Source organism: Heterocephalus glaber, unplaced genomic scaffold (assembly GCF_053883595.1).
Source record: "Heterocephalus glaber isolate CG9 unplaced genomic scaffold, H.glaber_assembly_v1.0 deba00001472, whole genome shotgun sequence".
Lineage (NCBI taxonomy): Eukaryota > Metazoa > Chordata > Mammalia > Rodentia > Bathyergidae > Heterocephalus > Heterocephalus glaber.
The window spans coordinates 38,590,174-38,611,815 of NW_028258315.1; the positions used below are offsets into that span (position 1 = coordinate 38,590,174).

At 36.1% G+C, this 21,642-nt stretch overlaps 2 protein-coding genes across 35 annotated transcripts in view; both read right to left on the reverse strand.

Moving 5' to 3' along the window:
• Window positions 1-21,642, reverse strand: part of Celf2 (CUGBP Elav-like family member 2) — an 830,356-nt gene that overhangs the window by 173,149 nt on the left and 635,565 nt on the right. The gene's annotated exons all lie outside the window — the stretch shown is intronic.
• LOC147826325 (small ribosomal subunit protein uS9-like) overlaps window positions 1-21,642 on the reverse strand; it is a 54,032-nt gene continuing 32,390 nt past the window's right edge. The window contains exon 2 of the mRNA XM_087181300.1: window positions 1-21,642. This exon is cut by the window's right edge and continues 18,751 nt beyond it. The gene's annotated coding sequence lies outside the window, so the exon portion shown is untranslated.

Here is a 21,642-nt window from a genome sequence, read left to right on the forward strand (position 1 = left end):
ATGATGCTCCTGTATTTACCTGGAAGGTATTGTTAACATTTATCATGTGTAGCAAAACCTTTTGAGTCACAACCGCACCAATTATGGAATGAATTCTCAAAGCTCTGTGGTGAAACAGCTGTACATCAACTAATGAATCCTCATGGAAGATTAATGCAGCAAATGATACCCTAAGAACTCAAAAGAGCCAAAACCCTTCCCTGTGCTCAAACTATAAGTAAATTCATTTGTGCTCCTCTGAAAAAAATGTTCAAGGTTCCTTTATGTACACATACACGTAATGTGTTTCTGGGCTTGGTCAAAATTAGAAAAACAATTTCTTAAGAATGTAAAGGACATTATTTTGTTTCACAGACAACTAAGAAAGGTCACATTTGTGACAGTCATTTTGCTACATTACTGAAGCTGAGGTTGGATTGTATTTGATCAGAGGTCTAAAAGCTATACAGCTGTCTACCAGGGCAAATGCAGGCATGACTCCTGGGAACTGTTCTCGAAGAAAAGGCCACAGAGCACAAGCATTTGGACTTGCCAAGTTAAAGGGAAACCTGATTACCTCATCTCAATTTGACTGCCAGTAAAAAGCAGAAAGCTGGAAAACCCCCACAAAGAAGTAAATTTGGAGGCATGCAGGGGGTACCTGATGGCTGAACATACAATAACCCTCACTGGGAAACCAGTGAGGCATTGGCTATAGATAGCCCCCACCCAGGAAACTCATTTTCTTCTGTGATTTATCAGAAATAGTCCAGTGGACTTCAGGCCGAGAAGGAGGAGGCACTTGCACATGTTGGGGGGGGGGGCGTGTAGGTGTTTCAGATGAACTTTTAGAAATGGCAACAGGGAAATAATCATCACAAAGAAGATTTATAGAGGGCTTCACATTTCCAAAATGCTTTAGAGGCTCACACTGATGAATCAATTCTCTTCCCATGGCTGAAGTTGCTATCACTGCCCCCACTTTACAGATGAGGAAACCCTTTAGGCAGGCAGTCTCCTCTCAGGGGCAGATAGCAAGGGTGCCCTCCCAGGCTGCTTTACCCACAGCTAAACACTGCTGAATTTACCTACATACTGTGGACATGTAATTGGAAGTGGCTCTTTTGGATGACTGAGAGATTAGTTTGGCCATCAATTAACTGAAAAGTAAATCATTACAAAATGAAGATGAATGTCATGAAAAACTCAACATGGGTCCCGGATTTCCAAACCGAACGCTGATTATTTTAACTGTCCCCTGTTTCCATAGTTTAAAAGCAAGTGATGAAAATGAGGGGCACACATTGAGGAACAAACGACACAAACACAATGCCTGGTGGCCTACAGACTAGACTTTAGCAGCTGTGCTTCTCAAGGCAAGTAACTTCTGCCTTAGCCACTAGTGAAAATATTTTGCTTGATTTGTTTATGAAGAGACAGCAGTCAAAGCAGATTCATAATACTCTCCACTCACTACAGAAACCTTGGGTAGCAAAAGTGGACAATTCCTCCATGGGGAATTTTAAACACCCCAGGAATTACTCTCATACAAAGTTCTTTTCTGTCCTTCTCATATGGCTATTTAAGACTTTCTTTATGTCAGGCATATGTGAAGTCTGAATGAGAAAGGGCTGAAAAATACGTAAGCCCTTAAGCTGCTCCTAGCCAATGAGAAAAGGCAGCCATATACACAACATAAAAGCAAACTCCAAACATAATATGGCCTGCAGTGTATTCAGGCCTACAATTAGCCAGAAACAAGTGGCAAATGCAGCCAAGGAAGAAGTCTGGGCATTCAAGAATCTAAAGCACACTGCATTCCTATAGTCAGTGTTTAAATGATATATGAAAAAATAAATCAAAGCCAAAGAGTGATAAGCTATATTATTTCACTTAGTTGACAATGTGACTGAAAGAAACAAAGAATAGAAAAAAGGCAGCTCTAACAGAGGGGCTGGGAAGTTAGAACAACAGCCGCAAGAGTACCTCCTCTCTACCACCAGAATACATGTGAGACCTGGTGATCCTGCAGGAGAGGAAGTCCTGGCACAGACCCCGGCAGGGATGGTCTTCATGTGCACTACTGGCCTCACACAGGGAGTACAGCCCAGTCCCTCAGTCCTTGCTTAAGATGCCATATCCTGGGAGCCGTGGTGTAAGGTCACTTCCATCTTCACTCTCACATTCTGTATGAACTCCTGGGCAGAGGTTACCAGTTCTCAGATATCCCTGCTTTTCACCATGGTACTATGAAAATAACTTTCCTGTTCTTGAGCAATGAGCTCTAATCTGACAGGCACTATAGCACATCCTCAAAACCAGCACATCTAAAATTAACCTTTCTATCTTCTTTTACCTACGTGAGGTTTCACATTCAAAGTCCTTATTATTTTTATTGGCTCAAATATCCCTCTGTCCCCCAACATTCTGAGAATAGGAGAAGTGTCTCACACAGAACATGTGCATAATGCAGACTGACTGCTCTCACCTCTTCTTTTCTCTGACTGCTGAACCTACAAAGGCAATAATTAACTGAACTTTTAATCAGGTACAGGTTGAAACTGTGAAATTCTTGATGACAGGAATGTCTTATTTAATCATCGATTCAAGAAACATTTATGGAGTGATTCCTACAATCCAGACATTAATCAAAAAGCCAGGGCTACACCAATTAGTGAAATGGGGATAAGATAGCTTTTATATATCTACAGACTATATTCTAGAGCAAGATATAAAATAAGCAAAATGAATAAGTCTTATACTAGAAAGAGATTATTTTGATGGGGGAAAATAAGACAGGGAGGGGAGGTAGAAATGCTGAGTGCTAAGGTGGGAGTTTAAGTAAGGTGGTCTGCACAGACCTTGTTTGGAAAGTAGGTACAGTACCTTGAACTTAGGCTTAGTATATCTTCAATATTTTCTGAATGAATAGATTTAATAGAGCAAGAAATGTTAGAGTTGTAAAGAGTAAATCACACATTATATGATTTGTTATCACCATTATAAAGAACTATGTTATTCTACCTAGTACTGTTCTATTAAATCTGAGAGTCAATGCACCTATCACCAGTGAATTCCTGAGTCATGCCTATTTTACTCCAAATGTTACCTGGGTCCACTTGTTCCTGCACAGTCACTGTCCTAATTTTGGCTATCATCTTTCCTTGAATTACTACAAAACTGGTCAGTGGGCTTTCCTACTTTGCACTTATAGGACAAACACTTTGCTGACCTTTGTGCTTGCCTGGCATTCAGAACTCTATCTACATTTTCGTTAAATATTGATTATCTGCCCATTCATTATTCATTTTATCATCTATCAATGGAAAAATTTAATCTCAGTCTCTCTCCTCAACCTGCTTTTGGTCTACCTTTCTCAGTCAGAAGTGATGTGCAATCAAGGAATACAAATAGCAGGGAATGCCAGCCTAAGGAAGGCAGCTAGCAGGATGGGGTTTGACAGAAATGCACTGGAAATTACTAATGCCACTGTTTCCTTCCACTGATCTGGAAAATCAAAAGTTGACAGTAAAGGGGAACTAATTACATCATATTAATGATAATAGTTTAGAGAACAGAATCCATTTGTAAAGGAAGATAAGAATTTCTACAGACTAACAACTTGTTAAGTTCAGGTGTATTTCTTTTTTGTTTATTCCTTCAAATTTATAAGTTTGTGAAAGGCCAGCAATAGAGTTAAAAGATGATCTTGGGCTGGGGGTATAGCTCAGTGGTAAAGTACTTGCCTAACATGCATGAAGCCATGGGTTCTATCCCCAGTAGCGTAACAAACAAACAAGCAAAAAGTATGTAAATAAATAAATAATTAAAAAATCTCATAGCCACCAAAAGATGTACCTTACAAAGTTTGCTTCCTGGTACTTATGCCCTTTAAGCCATTTAGAGAACCCTTCCATCCATTCCTTAAAGATTGTTTTACATTGTCTTGACTGGCTGCATTTCAGAAGACTAAAATTAGCAAATAATAGGGAGGGTGTGCAATAGGAAGGCCCTTGTCCAAACAATCTGGGATCCATGCAGGTAAAAGCCCTTTCACAGCAGGAGCTGATGTGTGTGCTCCCTAGTGGTTTCCCATGGACAGCAGTGCAACAGAATAATTAATCCGTGGAGTCACAATCTTCTCCCATCTAAAAGGTAACATTATCCTCAATTCTTCTAAGCAGTCCAGGAAATATATAATTTATTGTAAGAAGAATTCCTTCAAAATGAGACAATGAAGAAGACCTCCTACCTTAGAGGATAAGCTTTCAACTACACTGAAAATCTAGCTAATCAGCCTGACTCATTCCTTAGGAATGACTGGATACTTTCTTATTCTAACATGACAGTGGATGAGATGTCAGGATTTGTATACACTCTAATTTGTTATCATTAAATGCAATGACTAATTTTGCTTATTAAACCCTACCAGCTTTTTTTGGGTTAATTTTTACCAAGTATTCTGCTCTATTCTTACCTACCAGTTACTGTTTTCATTATTTTGAGAGAAATGAGGGTGAAGGAAGGCAGAAATGAGGAGGGATGAGTTACTACTTGTGGGATTTATTGTTCCAAAGTCAATAATGTATTACTGATCCAGAAGTATAAAATGTAATTCTTTCTCTTCAAGGTACCACAAAATGTGCTATTTGAAGTTAAAAAAACCCTGGAAATAAAGGTCCCAAATAGATGACTATGATACCATTAAGGGGGGAAAGCATGAATTTTCTAGAATTTTTCCATCCAGATATAAGAAAAGGCAATCAGGTGCTCTACAAGATTGCATTGAATTCCTAGATAGTAGTCCAAAACATTTGCCTCTCTGATAATCTGCTCAAAGAAATTTATAAGTGACAGAAAAGAACACTGCCAAGTTCAGACAGTTACTGAAAGAAAACTTCCAGTGTGTTCTATGAACATCAGTTTATCATGAATGTTTTTCTAAGACACAAATAGGGTAGTTTGTCATGCTACAAAGCCATATATCAAAAGGAAAAGTTCAAATGACACTCTACTTTGCCAGATTTTAAATCCCTCAATTACATTATAAGATGAAATCATTACCAAATACCACATTTTGATTTGAAAATCTATTGGCCTTTTCTCTGTCAGCATGTCAGAAATTCCATTTAGCATCTTAAATTAAAATAGGCTTTGATAATTAATTTGGTTATTTCTTAAAATATACACCATCAGCTCTAACCCCTAAACAAATAAGAATAAAAATAGGATTATGTATTAAATTATAATAGCTGTTATTCTAAGAGGCTGAATATCATTATATCAAAATTCCCTATAGCTGCCTTTTTTAAAGCCATTTCTTCATTTTTTGATACTACATCTGGCACAATGAATACAGATGATCATGTGTTTATATATCTGTCTAAATGCCTTTCCCAAACACAGCCAGATGGAGTCTTTCAGAATCAAATTAATTTCAGATTAATTCACTCTGGACCCACTCCAGTTTCATGACTCTTCGCTTTGAAGCACCAACCAAATAGACGTGAAATCATGAACTTGAAAGAGCACAGGTTCCTTGTTACAAAGGGGAAAAATAGTATAACTATGGTTGTTTCCCCTGTCCCAGAAGAAATCCATTCAGGTACCACAAGCTGCCAATTGAAGGACTGATCAACATTTTAGTGTCATAATCATCCAGAATTTTCTTTTGCATGCATGTAAGATCACAGTTAATTTCACAGTCAATATTTATAGTGCTTTGAGATGATTCCAGCAAAAATTAGTGTCTTCATTACTAACATTAGAACCAAAAATATTATGATAAACTTGCCACATAGGCAGAGTTAGGTATGACTAGTGATAGGAGAGAGTTAATTCTAAACACACAAAGTGCATATTCTCTGTCTCTGGCTGTATCTACTGAAGGAAGGAACTATAAACAAATGTAACCAGGCTTTGCTTGCTGTCAATCTTGGTAGATGCCTTTATTATCATACTTGTTTCAATTGCAATTTGGGTTTCCATGGAGACACAATAGTCAGCTCTAGAAAATTATAAGATAAATGTCAGGCGGTGATAACGGTGTTAATGAAGCTTCAGTGACAAGCAGCTCTGTGCTTCAAATAATAAGCCTATTTTCTATTAGCATATGTATAATCTGTCAAAAAAATCTGGAATAGAATATTAAAAATTAAATATATATCTATCTATATTTAAGAGAGGGGAGAGACTACTTGATGAGTAGCTTAAATTTGGTGGGTTAACCTGAACAAGAAAAATAAAATTAATTGCTCATTTCTTGGGAAAATTATGTACCAATTATGACTCTAAAGGATGCTTTAGCTGATATCCATTCTTCTTCTAGTCATGGGCAGAATTTCTTCATAGAGTGTGGCCCAGGTAATCTGTTTTTGTTTCTGGAAGCTAAATCTTCACTAAGTCTGACTATGGCAGATTATGAGCTTCAGAAAAACCAATGCTACAGCCAAACTCATGGTACATGGACTACTGTAACCCACCTACTTTCCTCTGTTCTTGGTTGCTGGATAACTCTAATTGGATTATCAGTATTCAGAATCAACCTTGCCTATCCAATAGATAAACATGTGCCAATGAACTTTGAGCAGGTCAGAGAAACTGATAACTGAAATGATAGAAGTTTGATGCATTCTAAAGACATAGGTTGAGACTCTGGAATTGTGCAGCAACACAAATCCAGCATAGTTCAAGGGAAGATTCTGAAAGAAACTGAAAGAAAAATAAATTCCCCTTTTGGGGGGAGGGTGGTGAGATGACAGGATTGGGACAGATTTTTATGTTCCAATCAAGAATATCCTTTTAGGATCCTCAGTTAAAACATTAAAAAGATGAAAAATTGAAGTTTAAAATGATAGTTAGAAGAGTGGTAACTTTGCAAGTCAAAGTCTCTCCAGAAAGACAAAAGACAACTGTCTATGTGAGTGTCTCCTGTATAGTTAACACTATTAGACACCTTGCCCTGGTCTCCACTATCATTTAATTCACCCCACATATATTTCCATCATTTATTTAACAACTTTTTACTAAGAATCTACTATGTGCCACTGGGTTTAGAAAACAATGACAACAGACTGCCACTGTTTTTAAATATTACATCATTCAGTAGTTTGTACAACCTAACATTCAAGCTCTTGACTACAGTGTTACAAATGTTCTTTTCTTTCTGTCCAAAGTTTGGTCTATTTCAAAGTGACTACAAGAAGTATGTTTTTCTGGGGCAAGTGACCCTTTTTGCAACAACTCTATGTTGGGAACAACAGGTTGCTCAAGTCCTCTGCTGATTCACTGCCACTCTTGGCTTTTTTAAAACCCAATTTAAGGGAAGGCATGTATATACAAGGTCTAGGATAAAACTATCCCAGGGTGCTAGGGTGAGAATTTGCTATGTAGCTTTTGAAAAAACTGCACATTCTTGGTTCCCACAAACCACTTCTTTTTCTCTTTGAATTCTCTATTGTATCTTCATATGGCTCTTGCAGACCATCTTACAGCTGCCTCCCACTCAAGTGAATGAGTATTTCCATGTTTGTAAGATCTAGCATGATCAGAGTGAGATTCAGGCGGAAGCAGGGCAAAAATGAATGGCTTAAACTGGGTGCTCTAGTTTCTGGGGCAAGAAAAAGACTATTTTTCTTAGGAGCCTTTACCTCCAGTTTTCTGTGCTTGACTCAACATGAAGTATAAGACTCAAGGATATTTATTAGGGTTTGGTCCAGAAGGAATGGCCTCAGTCTTCCTTTTAGCTTAAGACTGAGTCTTTTATGGCCAAGATGACTTTCCAGAGTCAAGGTCCTATAACATGGCTCATGGCTAGGTGTAGGGTCCCCTATGTATACATTACTGATATGTCTGTAGGAGTCATAAGCTGACAGAAGATTCCAGAGCTCAAAATCTTACCCAACTCACTCAACTACAAGGAATACAAGCTTGCTCCAAAGCAAAATAAAACAACAGAAAACAAACCAAACAAGCTCAACAAAAGCCTGTGATATCATCATTCACAGTCCCTATTTCTTTCTCTTATCCCACCCCTGGAAAAGACCCAGAAGGAAAAACAATTCAAGCGCATACAAAATACAAGACACCAGCCATATGATTCTTTAACAAGGCCAAAGTAGTAATTTGAATCTAGACAATATACAGGAAAAGTAATGAAATTTAAATTTAATAACTTGGGCAATGGGATTTGAGGTTGAAAACTTTTTAGTTGTAAATTAAAGACTAATACTATGTCACTACAACAAGGTGAAGAAACATCAAAATAAAAAGAATATGAGCAGCGTGTCTTTGTCACAAACAACCCTAATCAACTATCTGGATTTAACCTTTTGGGAACTTTCTGTTTACTAACACTCTTTGTTTACTCTTGCTTCTTTTAAAAGTTTTCATGATCTCTTATTTGTGAAAGGTGTTGGGCAGTCAAATATTGAAGTTGAAAAGTTACTTGCAATTATTATTGTTGGTGATTTAAAATTATTGAAATAATTAATTTTATTTTTAATAACACCACAAAGCATATTACCATAGTTCTTCAATGTTAAAATGACAGCTCTAAACTGGGACAACCAAAATTGCAATCATAATTTTCCTGAATTGACTATTTGCTAAATAGACTCTTGGAAGAGAAGAGAGTTGTACACGTGGGAAATAAATAGGAGATTATAATTTAAGTGTGGCACAGCTTCAAAAGTGAGTTCAAAAGTAAAAAATGAAAACAAACAGCTGCCTGGGTTTTTTTTTTTTTTTTTTTTGCTTTTTTAATGCTTTTTAACGTGGAGAAGTTTGATCACGCAGAAGCAGCTTAAACTCTGCTGATGTGAAAGCAGAAGTAGCTAAGTGCTGCCCACTGTTGGTATACAGCAAGACCCTCACTTCAAAAGGTGTTACAAGCGCCTTGGATTTCAGGTTTGTATGTTTGATTTTATAAATAATTTTATAAGGGCAATCATATCAAATAAATTGAGGAGGAATTCCTGTATCAATGGAGTTATTAAAATACTATGAAAAAAGTTTTCCCAAAATAATATGGAAGGAGAGTAAATTCGTCTAGGATTTGGGATGCTAGATATGTGTTTATATAACAATGAACACAACTGCTATCCTGGAGGAGTGTCACAAAACAAAACACAGATTATACACCACAAAAGGTATGCTATGTGGGCTACTGCCTTGAGCTCCATGTTTTATTTGAAAAATTGCAATTTTTTTTCCTGTATAGGAATGATCAAAGGAAAACAAAAGTACTTTCAAAAATATGTCCTAGGTTACTGAAAACAATAATGCAACACAAATATCACCAGTGTTAAAACCTGAACACTTATCAAGGACAGGATGATGATATAGAAAAATTAAAAACAATAATCCAGATAGCTACAAAAACAATTTTTAAATCCCCTCCCAAGGTCATATGGTATCAATTTTGGAAACCACATTTCCCCCTGGAAAACTTAACTGTGTGAGCTTTCCTGTATCCTTAGTATTAGAAACAGATTTAACAGTGGAAAGGCAGTAAGGATTTTTGGAGATCAGCTGATGAGAAGGACATCAGAACACAGAGTAAATTTTTATCGGAAAAATGCAAGATGACAAAGTAACTTCCTAATTATATTTCCCATAGCTACATGAACACTTTGCAATGAGTTTGTTTTTGAGGCTTCCACAGACATTTCATTAGCAATCCAAAGAATGGCGATCTCCACGGACAGCTTGGCAATGGTCCACCTTGGCACACAGGGAACAGCAAGGAGCCCAAGAAAGTAGGAGAGAGCAGGACACAGGCAGATTTAGAAATAGGAAGACCAGATGTATTCTAAGGCAGTGTTCACAGAGTGCAAAGCCTGGGGGTTTATTTCGGACATTTCTTCAGGAAATCTCACCTCTTCTGGTTGCAGGGCTCACATTATGTGTACTGTGTTTGCACAAAGGACTTGTGATTCAGGAATTTTCACCTTAATAAAACTTAAAGAACTGGGGATTTGGCTGCGTGAGAAAATAAAATTGTATCAGCTGATGAAAGGGGGATCTACTTAATATATTTATCAGTAATTTAGCTGTGGGGGCAGTTGGTCACAAGAGAAGAAGGTTACTCTGCTAAATGGGTTAATGCATGATAAATGGGTTCTAGGTAGAGGCAGTTCCCTTGTGAAACCAGAGTGATGAGGCAATTTTTAATTCACTAACTGGCCATTATTGACAGGCTACTAGGCTTATTTTAAGTTATTTGCTTGTTTGTTTGTTTGTTTTAAAGACAACAGTTGATGACAACAAAGGCAGCTACCTTAGCTGGCTGGAGGAAGATACTGTTCTCTCTCTTTCTCTCTCTTTTAATTAACAAAACTATTCAAAATATCCTGACAGAGAAGAATAATGGTGAAATAAATTATGGAGCCACTTATGTATGAAACCATACATTATTAAAACTACTCTAAATGGGTCCTTAATTTAAATAAAGATGGTCATTTTAGGAAACCAAGCATCATAAGAATGAGAAAGGACAGAATGTTATTCTGACCCTAGGTATAAAAGGTAGATGCTTTGCCAGCAGCCAGCAGTGCATCAAACTGCCCTTGACTTTTATTAAAATTCATGTATTTCTCTAATGCTGGACAGGTCTCTGCTTCAATTATTTAAGTCCCACATTTCTTTTAGCTAAATACAGGAGGAGAAAGAAGCATATTAGGAAAAATTTACTTCTAATATTTACATTCGACCCAATATTTTAGACCAGTCAGCAAAAGCAATTGCTTCTGTTTTGTTCAGTGTGAATGAAGCCAAGGACCACCTTTGGCAAAATCTGAACAATGAGCAATTGGCACAGTTTGGGGTTCCTGTTGCTAAATTATCAATTTTAGTATGTTTGGAAAACCTACCTTTTACTCTACTAATGTTAATACAAGGGGCCTTATCATATGGATCTAGGAAAAACATAGGTGTTCCTTATTAAACTAAGTCCTCCTTGTATAGAACTTGCATAGTTGTTCAATTTAGGCACACTTTTTTTTTTTTTGAGCTCTGTTGGCACTAAGCTCTAGTATTCCTTTAATGTAAAATCTATTTTAATTTAACATGTCTACTATTTCACTGACAGCTTCAGGCCAATCCTCACTCTGATATGTGGCTCTCTACAGGACAGAGAAGCCTCTACTGTCACTTTGCCATCGCTCCTGCTGGCAGGAAGGAAGTCTTGCCTTGTGCATGAGCCCAGGCATGGCTCTGCTTGGCAGTTTTACAGACCTGTGGACAAGTGTTCACAAAAATGCTGAATTTTCAAGTGACAGAGTAACATGAAATCCCCACTCTACTCATATAAAGATAATAATCAGAAAAATTTCCTCCTAACAAAATGGGCAAACAGTAGTAGCTAGGTGTGGTGACATATACCTGTAATCTCAGCATTTGGGAGGCTGAAGCAGGAAGATTACAAATTCGAGCCCAGCCTAGGGAATTTAGCAAGTCCCTATCTCAAAATAAAATAAAAGGCTGCGAATATAGCTCAGTAGAAAGGTCTTGGATTCAGTCCCCATCAAAGTATTAAAAAAAGGCAAGCAGGGATCACATATACTTCCATATTTTATATTCTACATGCAGTAGAAGAGAAATCCACTTCTCACACATGCTGCCATGTGATTATGAAACACTGGACCCAATCACTTTAATAGGCTTATCCCATTTAAGAAAGACATCCTGGTTTACAGCCATAGAAGTCACACTCAAAAAAGGCTTATGGGGACAAGCTTTGCACAGCATTTTACTTTTTAATGACTACAGAAGCTCTTGGGGCTCATCATATTAAAAGAAACAAAAAAGGAAGGAAGCAGTGTTGGTTTTTAATTACTCTACCTCTGAATCAACAGTCAATATGAGAGCTCTTAAAACATTTGTAAATAAACTAAAATTCAACCTTTTTGACTTTTCCAGCCACTAGTTTCTGTCAGTAATACTATAGTGGTTCGTGAACTTAATATTTTTCCATAATTCTGGTCATAAACTGAATTGGATGAGAAGCCAATCAAATTTCCCCATAAAGTCAACATTGAACCTAATCACTAAATTTGATTCATTTCTGTCCAATTCAGTTTGCAACCAAAATTGTAGAAAGGATTAAGTTTGTGAACCGAGGCACCACTGTACGTCTAGCATCATGACGTCATCTCACTGTGTGTTCAAGGCCAGAGCCAATGAGAAGCTGTGATTTCTGTCCCCAAAGCATCATCCTTTATAAAACCCTGAAATTCCCCATAGTTTATCTTGAATCCACCATCTCCTTCTCAGTCTATGGTCATCAGCCTGTGTACATCTGTACCTAAGCAGAAGTCCTGGCACCTACAGGGGCAGGATCTCCCCATCCTCCTAGGCTAGACATATAGATTAAATAGGATATAATAATCTCTCTTAGTTCAAGCATTGATCTGACATAATGATTTCTAATGATTTTTATTAAGGCACCATCAATCTCATATCAGTTTGGATAACTACATTTACCAAACCAGTTCACTCTGTCACTATATGCCGTATGAGTTCTTTGATCTGGTTGCAAACTGCCTTATTTTTCACAGAGGGCTATCAGGGAATGCAGGCAGAGGTAACACTATGTGGATAAACACACTTAGGTATGTGGCTGTGGGTTGTAAATAGAACATGGGCTAGCTAATGACATAGACAGTCAAGCTGCCTCTGGCCTCAGAGGGAAAGAATCCTGAAAAGACTCCTTAGATTATAAGAGAGATTCCATTATTTAGGAATATGGATAGCAACAATTCACACATAAAATATATGAGCATGTGGCCACTGGGGAACATGGTTTAGTGAGTCAATGGTATTCTTCTCCAATCCACTTTGTGTGTAATTTCATTCAAGCAGCTGAGGGTGAATTAGTAGATACACAAGCTGCACAAGGAATAGAGGGACAGGGGAAAATAAAGTTTACAAAAATATTTCTTCCTGTTTTTATTATGGAAGTTTTGGTTGTTCAGACTTGACACATAGCTATACTTTCTATTTTATCCATTTTATGTGTAGAGATATGGATATGTTTCAAAAAGTATATATACTGTAGTAAGAAGCCTGATGGATTACACATTGGGTCTTTCCGGAAAACATCCTATGAATGTGTATAAAATACTCGTAACAAGGTACCATTAGATGCACTCATTAAAATAAGACTATAAGACATTACAAGATATCTTCTAGGAAATGTAGTGAGCAGAAAAGAGGGAGGGTTTGGGTGCTAGCCAGACCCAAGTTCAAACCCCACCTGTACAGCTTCCTTGCTTTGTAATCTTGGGCAAGTTACTCAGAGTCCCTGATCCCCAAGATAGGGAGTGCAACAGGGTCTGTCTCTCTCTGTTGTGAGGATTAAATGAGAAATTTTGCATGTTTAACAGCACTTGGAAAGAATGTAGGTGATTCACAAGGCTGACTATAAGTAATAACTGGCAAATAGAAAAAAATGTAAAAGGAATAATTGTTTTCCATACAAAGTAAACAATCAGTATATAAAATCCACATTTCATACTGACATTGCATAGCTTAACATGATCCCAAACACCCAGAATGCTAAATAAAGCTTAACTAACATTGATGATACTAAAAGGAAAAAAAAATAAATTAAGTAGATTCTTATCTTATGATAGAGGCCTGGCTGGATTTTCTAAACTCCATTAGGTTTACTTATGGTTGTTCCACATTTAGGTTAAACAGAGCTCTCTGTTCATGGTCTTTTCTCTGCAGTCAACCACAGCTCACTTCCGCTCCCTATTTCCTGCCTTCTGCATCCCCATCCTCCTTTAGTAGCTGATTTGAGAATATAAAATTCCCAGTGCAATTTTATTCTTTAATATCTCCACCCCCCACTTGGTTCTGTGAGGACAATTTTACCTGATTCTCATATTAAATGTAATCACTCACTAGGCAATCATGTTTTCAAACGTGGGAGTCCTACACACAACCTGCTATTATTTGCTTGGTCAGCACAAAATATATTTCAGAAAGGCTCATGAATCCTGATGCTCCTGCAAACCCATCTGAAGCTCAGCCAGCTCTTTCAATGATATATAAAAGTATCTCTGCCACACAGATGCCTGAGTCTCATTTATGGAGCAATTACAAAACTTGAGCAGCAGCAGTGTTTTACATTTGTTCAGTTTTGTATTTTCAGCCCAGGCTTTTTCCTTTCGTGGATTACAGTAAATACAACATTTGCTTCCAGAATGTGGGACTTGCTGGGATCATAAAGGAAAGTGCATAAACAGCAGATTACCTTTGGCTATTGCATTATAGGGAGGCAGACAGTTACACTAAGTGGCTGGATTTAGTCATATTCAAATTCTGTTAAACTACCTTTCCCATAACACAGAAAGAAACAAGAGAGTCCTGGTGCTTGGTGTATTTTCAACTCTCTACCTTTCATTCAGGGCTTCACTGGGGGTGCCTTTTAAAAAGTAAAGAATACAGTCTTATGTTTCTGTATGTTTGTTCCTAGAGTTTCTCTCCTCCATTTAATACACTATAGTCTGATTTCTTTATAACAAAACAGCACAGGAGTATGGGAGACCAAAGTTAAATAAGCACTATAATTCTACTGGAAACTACGTACTGTCCATTCCATAGAAGCAAACATTTAACATGCAGCACTGTGCTTTGTCCAAGAAGATGACATTCCTTATGTCCTTATATCCCATGGCTAGATCTATTAATACATCAAACTACAATTTGTGTATTTTGCCTAATTGTCCATCTGAGTAAATCATTATGAGTCTGAGGGACAATTTTTTCTCTTATAAGCCTGCTGCTTTTCTGACCTTGCCATAAATTAGCCAGATACTGAGTTGTAAATGTAGAGCTGCAAATGTTTTTCAGAGGCAATTACTGTGAAACTTTGTTCCACCATTACGAAATGTGGCATTTTTACTAGATAATGTCCATATTAAACACAGCAACCAGAAGCTCAGAGAGTGAACCTGAAAATGAAAAGAAAATGTAATATTCAGCAAAGTTTTAAATGCAGAAATGCCCTAAGTAGCTTTCTCACTTTAGAGTGATGGCATTGATATACGGTAGTGCTGTGAATATATTAATTATTTAAAGAGCTTTCTCCAGCAAGTCTGTGCATTTTATTTAATAGTGCCCCCAACTTTTTGAGAAATAAGGTAAAGACATTCACCACTCTGAAACTTAAAAAAAATCAGTTATAGGCTTTGAAGAGAAATGTACTTTATAAAAGATGACAATAAAAGCAAGGATATGTCTAGAGATTTCCTAATGTAAATGTTCAGTAGAGTATTGAAAAGGTTAATGCAAAGCCTAGACTATGACTGGTATCTTTGATAGGGATTTTGAAATAGAAAAAAAAGAACAAAACATTGTAGGGCATGTTAAACTATATGGGATCTGAAGTGATTTGATAGGAAGTATGTAAGAGATTAGAAATAAAAAGAAAACAATGACATCATATAAGAAAGTATCTAATTCATCTGGGGGTGAAAATCATTCAAAACACAGATATCCTAAATGTTGATGAAGGTAAGAGACAGAAATGGCCAAGAACTATTTGGCCTGAGGGGTAAGTAAACCAGACTAAAATGTAACTTGAAATAAAACAAAGAGTAGGTATGGAAAGTTTAAGCTGGAATTGTAGAGTTCCTAGAACCTGGAAAGAAGCAAATATGTTTTTCCACAAGTCTAACATTTCAAAAGTTTGCAGATTTTCAACATATTGAATTAAATATAGGGATTATGAGAAAGTGACATTAACAAGATAGTTAAGAATTGGTAGGCTAAGAGAAAACAACTTTACCACCTCAAATATTGAAGGGATGTGGCATGAAAGCATGTCAGTTGGAGACACAGAGGAGGACAACAGGAAGAAATGCAGATCAAAGAAGTAGGGATGGTGGCACATGCCTGTAATCCCAGTACTCCAGGAGGCTTTGGCAGGAGGATAGATATCAAGTTTAAACCCAGCTTAGGCAATTTAGAGGACCTTGTCTCAAAATTTAATATTTAAAATTGGCTAGTGATGTAACTTGGTGTGAAAGCCCTAGTTTCAATTCCCATTACTGCAAAAAAAAAACACAAAACACAAGGAAAGTGAGTTCACCAATGGGAAAGAGGGCACATCTCGCCTCTAGTACATAGAACGGCTTCCGAACTACCTGACCTTACATCTTACCTGCCCAGTCATTCTCCACATCATTTCAGGTTCTTTTTTCCCCTAATTATATATTTATTTCTCAGTTTCTTTGGTCATCCTTCTCTTTAGGATAGCCCATATACTTTTAATCTTGACTCTAAAGTTCTTCATCATTGGATCCCACTGATAATTCCAATTATTTTTATTTCCCTCTCAAGAACTCTGGGGCACAAAGTCTTATAACCTGTTGTCTGCTTCTGCACATTTCTTCACTTACCTCTGCACCGGAGAATTAGCTTCCTACTCTATCAAGAAACAAATTATTCAAGATCCAGGGAGAGATCAATTCTTCTCCAAATTTACTACATAGTTCATGGCTACATGAACCATCTGATAAACAACCATTTTATACATCCTCATATATCGTCACATCACACGATTGCCTAATTATGTTGATATCACTTAACAAAGATAGTACAGTGTAGTTGCAAGACCTCATGCATCGCATGTGCAAAGGACTTGTTTGGAATTGTATCTCCATTACTTACAGAAAGCTACAAAGGGAAAAAAATATTGTGTGTGAAAATGCTCTAGAAGCTATTACAAAACCATATACTACACATTATGCTTTTATCTTTCTTCCCAAATAGCCTCTAAAAGTCTTGTGGGCAGGAACTAGGTCTAACAGTTCTTCGAATTCTCAAATTTACTTACCAAGGCACATTAAATCCAAGAGGAAGTAAATAAATATGCAATGACTAATTATTCTCCTCTTCAGTCAGTGGCAAAGGGCCTGAGGAACCACTGCCTGTGCTTTTGTATTCCTCCCCACTCCAGGGTTGTCTAGTCTAGACTACACTAATTTATTTTCCACTTGGTTCCAGAGGAATCTTTCAAGAATGCAAATCTGCCTCTGTTACTTGAGCTCCTTAAAATCTTTTAAAGCTCCTTAGATAATCTTCAAATTCTTTATAATGATCAAGACATTTTAGGAGCTGGCCTGTGGCTTATTCAATAGCCTTATCTTACTACACTATTTCCCTCAAAGTCTCTGCTCTAGACATACTATTTTACCTACTGGTTCTAGAGTGTGCCAAACTCATCCTTCCACTGTGCTCAAGTATAGGGCTTTTTAACTATTTGACTGAAACATTTCTTAGGGAACTCTTCCACTCTAATCATCCCATAACAATGCCAGCATGGATTAGGAAGTACCCCATGGGTCTGTGCATATGTTTTAACAAAGATTTCCTGCCAACATGGTTATGTGTTCAGATTTTAATCCCTTGAGTTTGTCCAGTGCCTGGCACATGTCAAGTGATCAGAAATATGTAGGGAATGAACACGCATAGACTCATTACTCTCTGAAAGCATGAAGATTCTGTAATGTTAGCTTCATCTTTATGCAAATACGGGAAGGTATTATTTTAGAAAACTAAAATTTAACAAGTATGAGGACATTAAATTTTTTGAGATTAAATTTCAAAGAGCTTAATTTACAGGTTATAAAACAAGTGGAACTCAGTATTTTGTGTATTTTTGGAATACACCAAAAATTATTTTTTCATGCTCAAAAATAAGTGCTCATAAAATGCAAGGAGTCTTGTCAGAGAGAGCTCCATGAGGCTAAAAAGTGGATGGGTTTGAGATAATTCTATACCTGCAGTATTTCACAGAGAAGTATACTCAGTAATTGAAATGGGCCACTCAATATCAAAAGATGATGTCTACAATAGAATTCCTGACTTTTTAGGTACTCGTAACTGGGAAAGAATAAAAACATACTAATTAGATTTCTTTGAAGACAAATTTAGTTAATGTTACATATTTCTGATTAACTGATTAAGCAATGTGGTAATCTTCCAAAAGAAACTAGGAATGTCCCTTTTTACCTTAAGTGATATCCCAAGAAATTGTTTCTGACTTTAACCTCCCAGAAAATAACAGATGAGACACTGAAGGTGACTTAGTACAGTGTTAGTGGTGGAGATAAAAAGAAGTGAACCAAAGAGAAGCAGAACAGAATTTGTTGAGGAATTGTTAGACATGACTTGAGAGAATATGGAGTAAAACAAATCTGAAGAGCTAGAATTTAGAGCTAGGATAAAACAAGCAGCCAGATTTAGAGTGGGAGGAAGAACAGGAAAGAGTTAAAGATTTCATTGATAGTAATTATAGGGACTATCAATATTGGGAAAATGTGAAATAACTACAAGCATGGGTGATAACTTCTTCCCTGTAGGTTTCTGGTCTACCTAAAAATTATGTAATTGGCAAGAAAGTTTCATCCCAAAAAATAACAAATATTGCTTAGCACATTAAGACTATTAATATTAATATAAGCTTTTTTAGTCACTTCAAAATATTCCTCCAAAGGCAGATCAAGGGTTCAAAAATAATCCTAAATTTTAAAAGTGTTTGTTCTTTCATCATTTTAAAAGTATTTAAGACTAAATTTTGCAAAGATAAACTTTCTTGAAATGTAATTTTTGTATCTTAAAATTGAAATTCACAATTTCTAAAATATATAAAAGGATTTAGAGACAGCAGCAAGCAAGCTATAAAATTCTGTTAATTCCTTTTTAAACCATTTTCATTGAGCTACATTCCTACTACCACCCCTTTAATTTTTTTTCTTTTAAATTTTCAGACAAGGTCTTGCTAAGTTGCCCAGGCAGTACTTGAACTTGTGATTCTGCTACCTCAGTCTCCTAAAGTGCCAAGATTACAGGTGTGTACCATGGTGCCTAATTTCTGATCATTTGTTTTTATTGTTTAAAACTATTCATTTCAGCATTATCTCCATGTTTATTCATTTCAGTTTCCTTATAAGTAATATTCTCAGAAGCATTACTATTTCTTTAGATATTCTCTATACCGGGTGGTTGAAAAATTTTCAGTAAGATGATGGTAATTCATTTTCATGACTTAAGTAATTGAGCCTATCTTTGCAATTATTAATTATAATTACATTATACTGTACTTTCCAAAGGAAATAGAATAAATAGAATATAATCACTATAACCATACTGTAAAAAACAGTAATTACTTATTAGCTCCCATCAGTTCAGTCACATACCATTGCACTTAATGCCTTCAGTATGTTCCAGACTCAAGTTAAATGATAAGTACTGACTTCCCCTCTTAGACTTGATAATTTATGGCCCTTTTCAGTCACAGCACCCAAGGTTCCATCTTAAATCATTACAAATTGTTTAGGAGGGAGAACACTGCTCTATTTAACACACTCAGGAGATGGTCCCCTATTGAACATGTACCATTTATTTTAGTATCTGGGCTTCCTTAAGTAAAACAAGTTTTGAAATACATTTTTAAAAGGCAGTTCACTACATGTGCCCAAATATTTTAAAAATAGAAACTTGGCAACATATCTTCAGGCTAATCTTTTCTGTTCAATTATAAACTCTTCCAAGGTTAGGTTCATGTTGTTAACCACTACAGTACCCAGCACAGTACCTTGCACATCCTAAATTCTTGGTATATAAATACAGCAGGTTAAAAAAAAAAATTTCTAAAGGAAGAAACACAGGAGAAGCATGGAAGCATTTTATTTGTCTGAAATAGCAATAGTGAAGACTGGGCCTAGCTGGTTGAGTGCTACAGAGGAAATGTCCAACATGATCAAGCCATCTCTAGGACTTTAGCCTTAGCTTGATGACAAAGGTAATTCTATTTGTGTATCTCAGTTTATTTAGAAATAGGCTAACATTTAATACATAGGCATCCCTAAGAAACAGTACCCTTTAGGAAGTAAAAATTCCATAATCATTCCTGTCAATACCTGTTTTATGGGAATTATTATATTCTCTTTCAGTAGAATTTCACAGTATGCTAATTTTGTTCAAACTATTATTTTAATGTACAGAAAGAACATTTTTTCTTATTTTTGCAAATAATAAATACAATTAACTTGATTTAAAGTATTCCCAATTAAAGATTCATCTATCTTGTATCATGATCTATCTATCATGTAAGCCCCCCCCCCATCTTTTCAGGGTAATTGACAAATTGTTCAAATTATTTTTACCATGTTAAATTGAGTATATACTGGTTGGTATACACACTCTGAATTACTAAATAATACATCTGTAAATTCATTCCTTTCTTTGGGTAGATATTACAAGCAAACATAGTTGAAGCATGGCTCTAAATTCTAATATTTTGAATAACAGAGAATACGCACAATTCTCATTTTAAAAGCTGACACATTTGTTGAGGTACACATAGAAATAATTATTGAAAAAGCACAGTAAGTTATTTTGTAGAGCCTAATTTGTATTTCAAATTATGATAAAATAATGAGAACCAATGTTTATTGATTACTGCATGCCAGCCCTTTGGGTAAGTACTTAACATCTTTTAACTTATGTAATATTTTCTATATCCCTATTAGGTAAGTACTATTAATCAAGCCATTGTATAGGTGATGAAATTCAGTGTAAGAAATGTTAAGTCCAATGACCACCCAGTACAAGGACACAGCCTAAAAATGAACTGAAAGCTCTTAAGCACAAGATTATATTAATACAGCCTCAGCCCTCTGGGATTTATAAGCATCCAACTACAAAGAAGGTGCCTTACAGAGTACTTAAATACTGGAAGAGCTATAGAGTACTAAACAGAACATTTCTAACTCACTCTAACCTTCTGACCTCTTTAAAAATTCCCGAGAGTACATTCTAGTCTCTTTTGGCAAGTTAACCTAAAGCAATCTCTTATACCTCAAAAAATCAAAAAATTGTTATGCTGTTGAACTTAATTACTTTATTCTGAGGTCACATTATACATTCTAAGCATGGCTTCTTTCTCATTATATTTTTCATGTGTGTGCAAGTGTACATATACAGTTATATATCTATTCAACACATGTCATATGTACACATTATATACATGTGTTTATAAATTAGATATCATTTTGAGAAAAAAAGTCTATCTTATCTGATTATGCCTCAACATAGTTCATTAACCTAGCTAAATAAGATTAAGTAGAATGATGTTATCTGAAGTATAGGAGGCCTCTGCTTCAAAAATTCAAATATCCTTTAGTAGAAAATTAGAACATTTTAAGGATGATATTTAATACTATAAACTTTAATTACTAATAGTAGAATGGAATCAGGATGTGGGTAATTCCAGACAGAAGGAAAAGTACAAGAAAGAACAGTTTCAAACATTAATATTTATTGTTAGTATCACTCACTCTGTGATTATGTATTGGGCTATGGTTTCTTTTATCATGTACTGAATTACCTGGCTCCTCTGTTATTATTTATATTCTCTTTTCCTAATTAAAACATAAGATCATTCGAGCCATGTTATATTCTCTTTTATCTCAAGTGCTTACCTCAGTACCTTTCTCTAAGGAACTGAATAAATACTTGTTAATTGGCTAATTGACTCAGAATGTCAGTTCCAGGTTTTCAGGCATCTCTCTAAACCTTACAATTCAAGGCTGAGTAACAGTTTTAAGCAAATGTAAAGTAGCACATTCAGCTTCTACATCTGTTTCT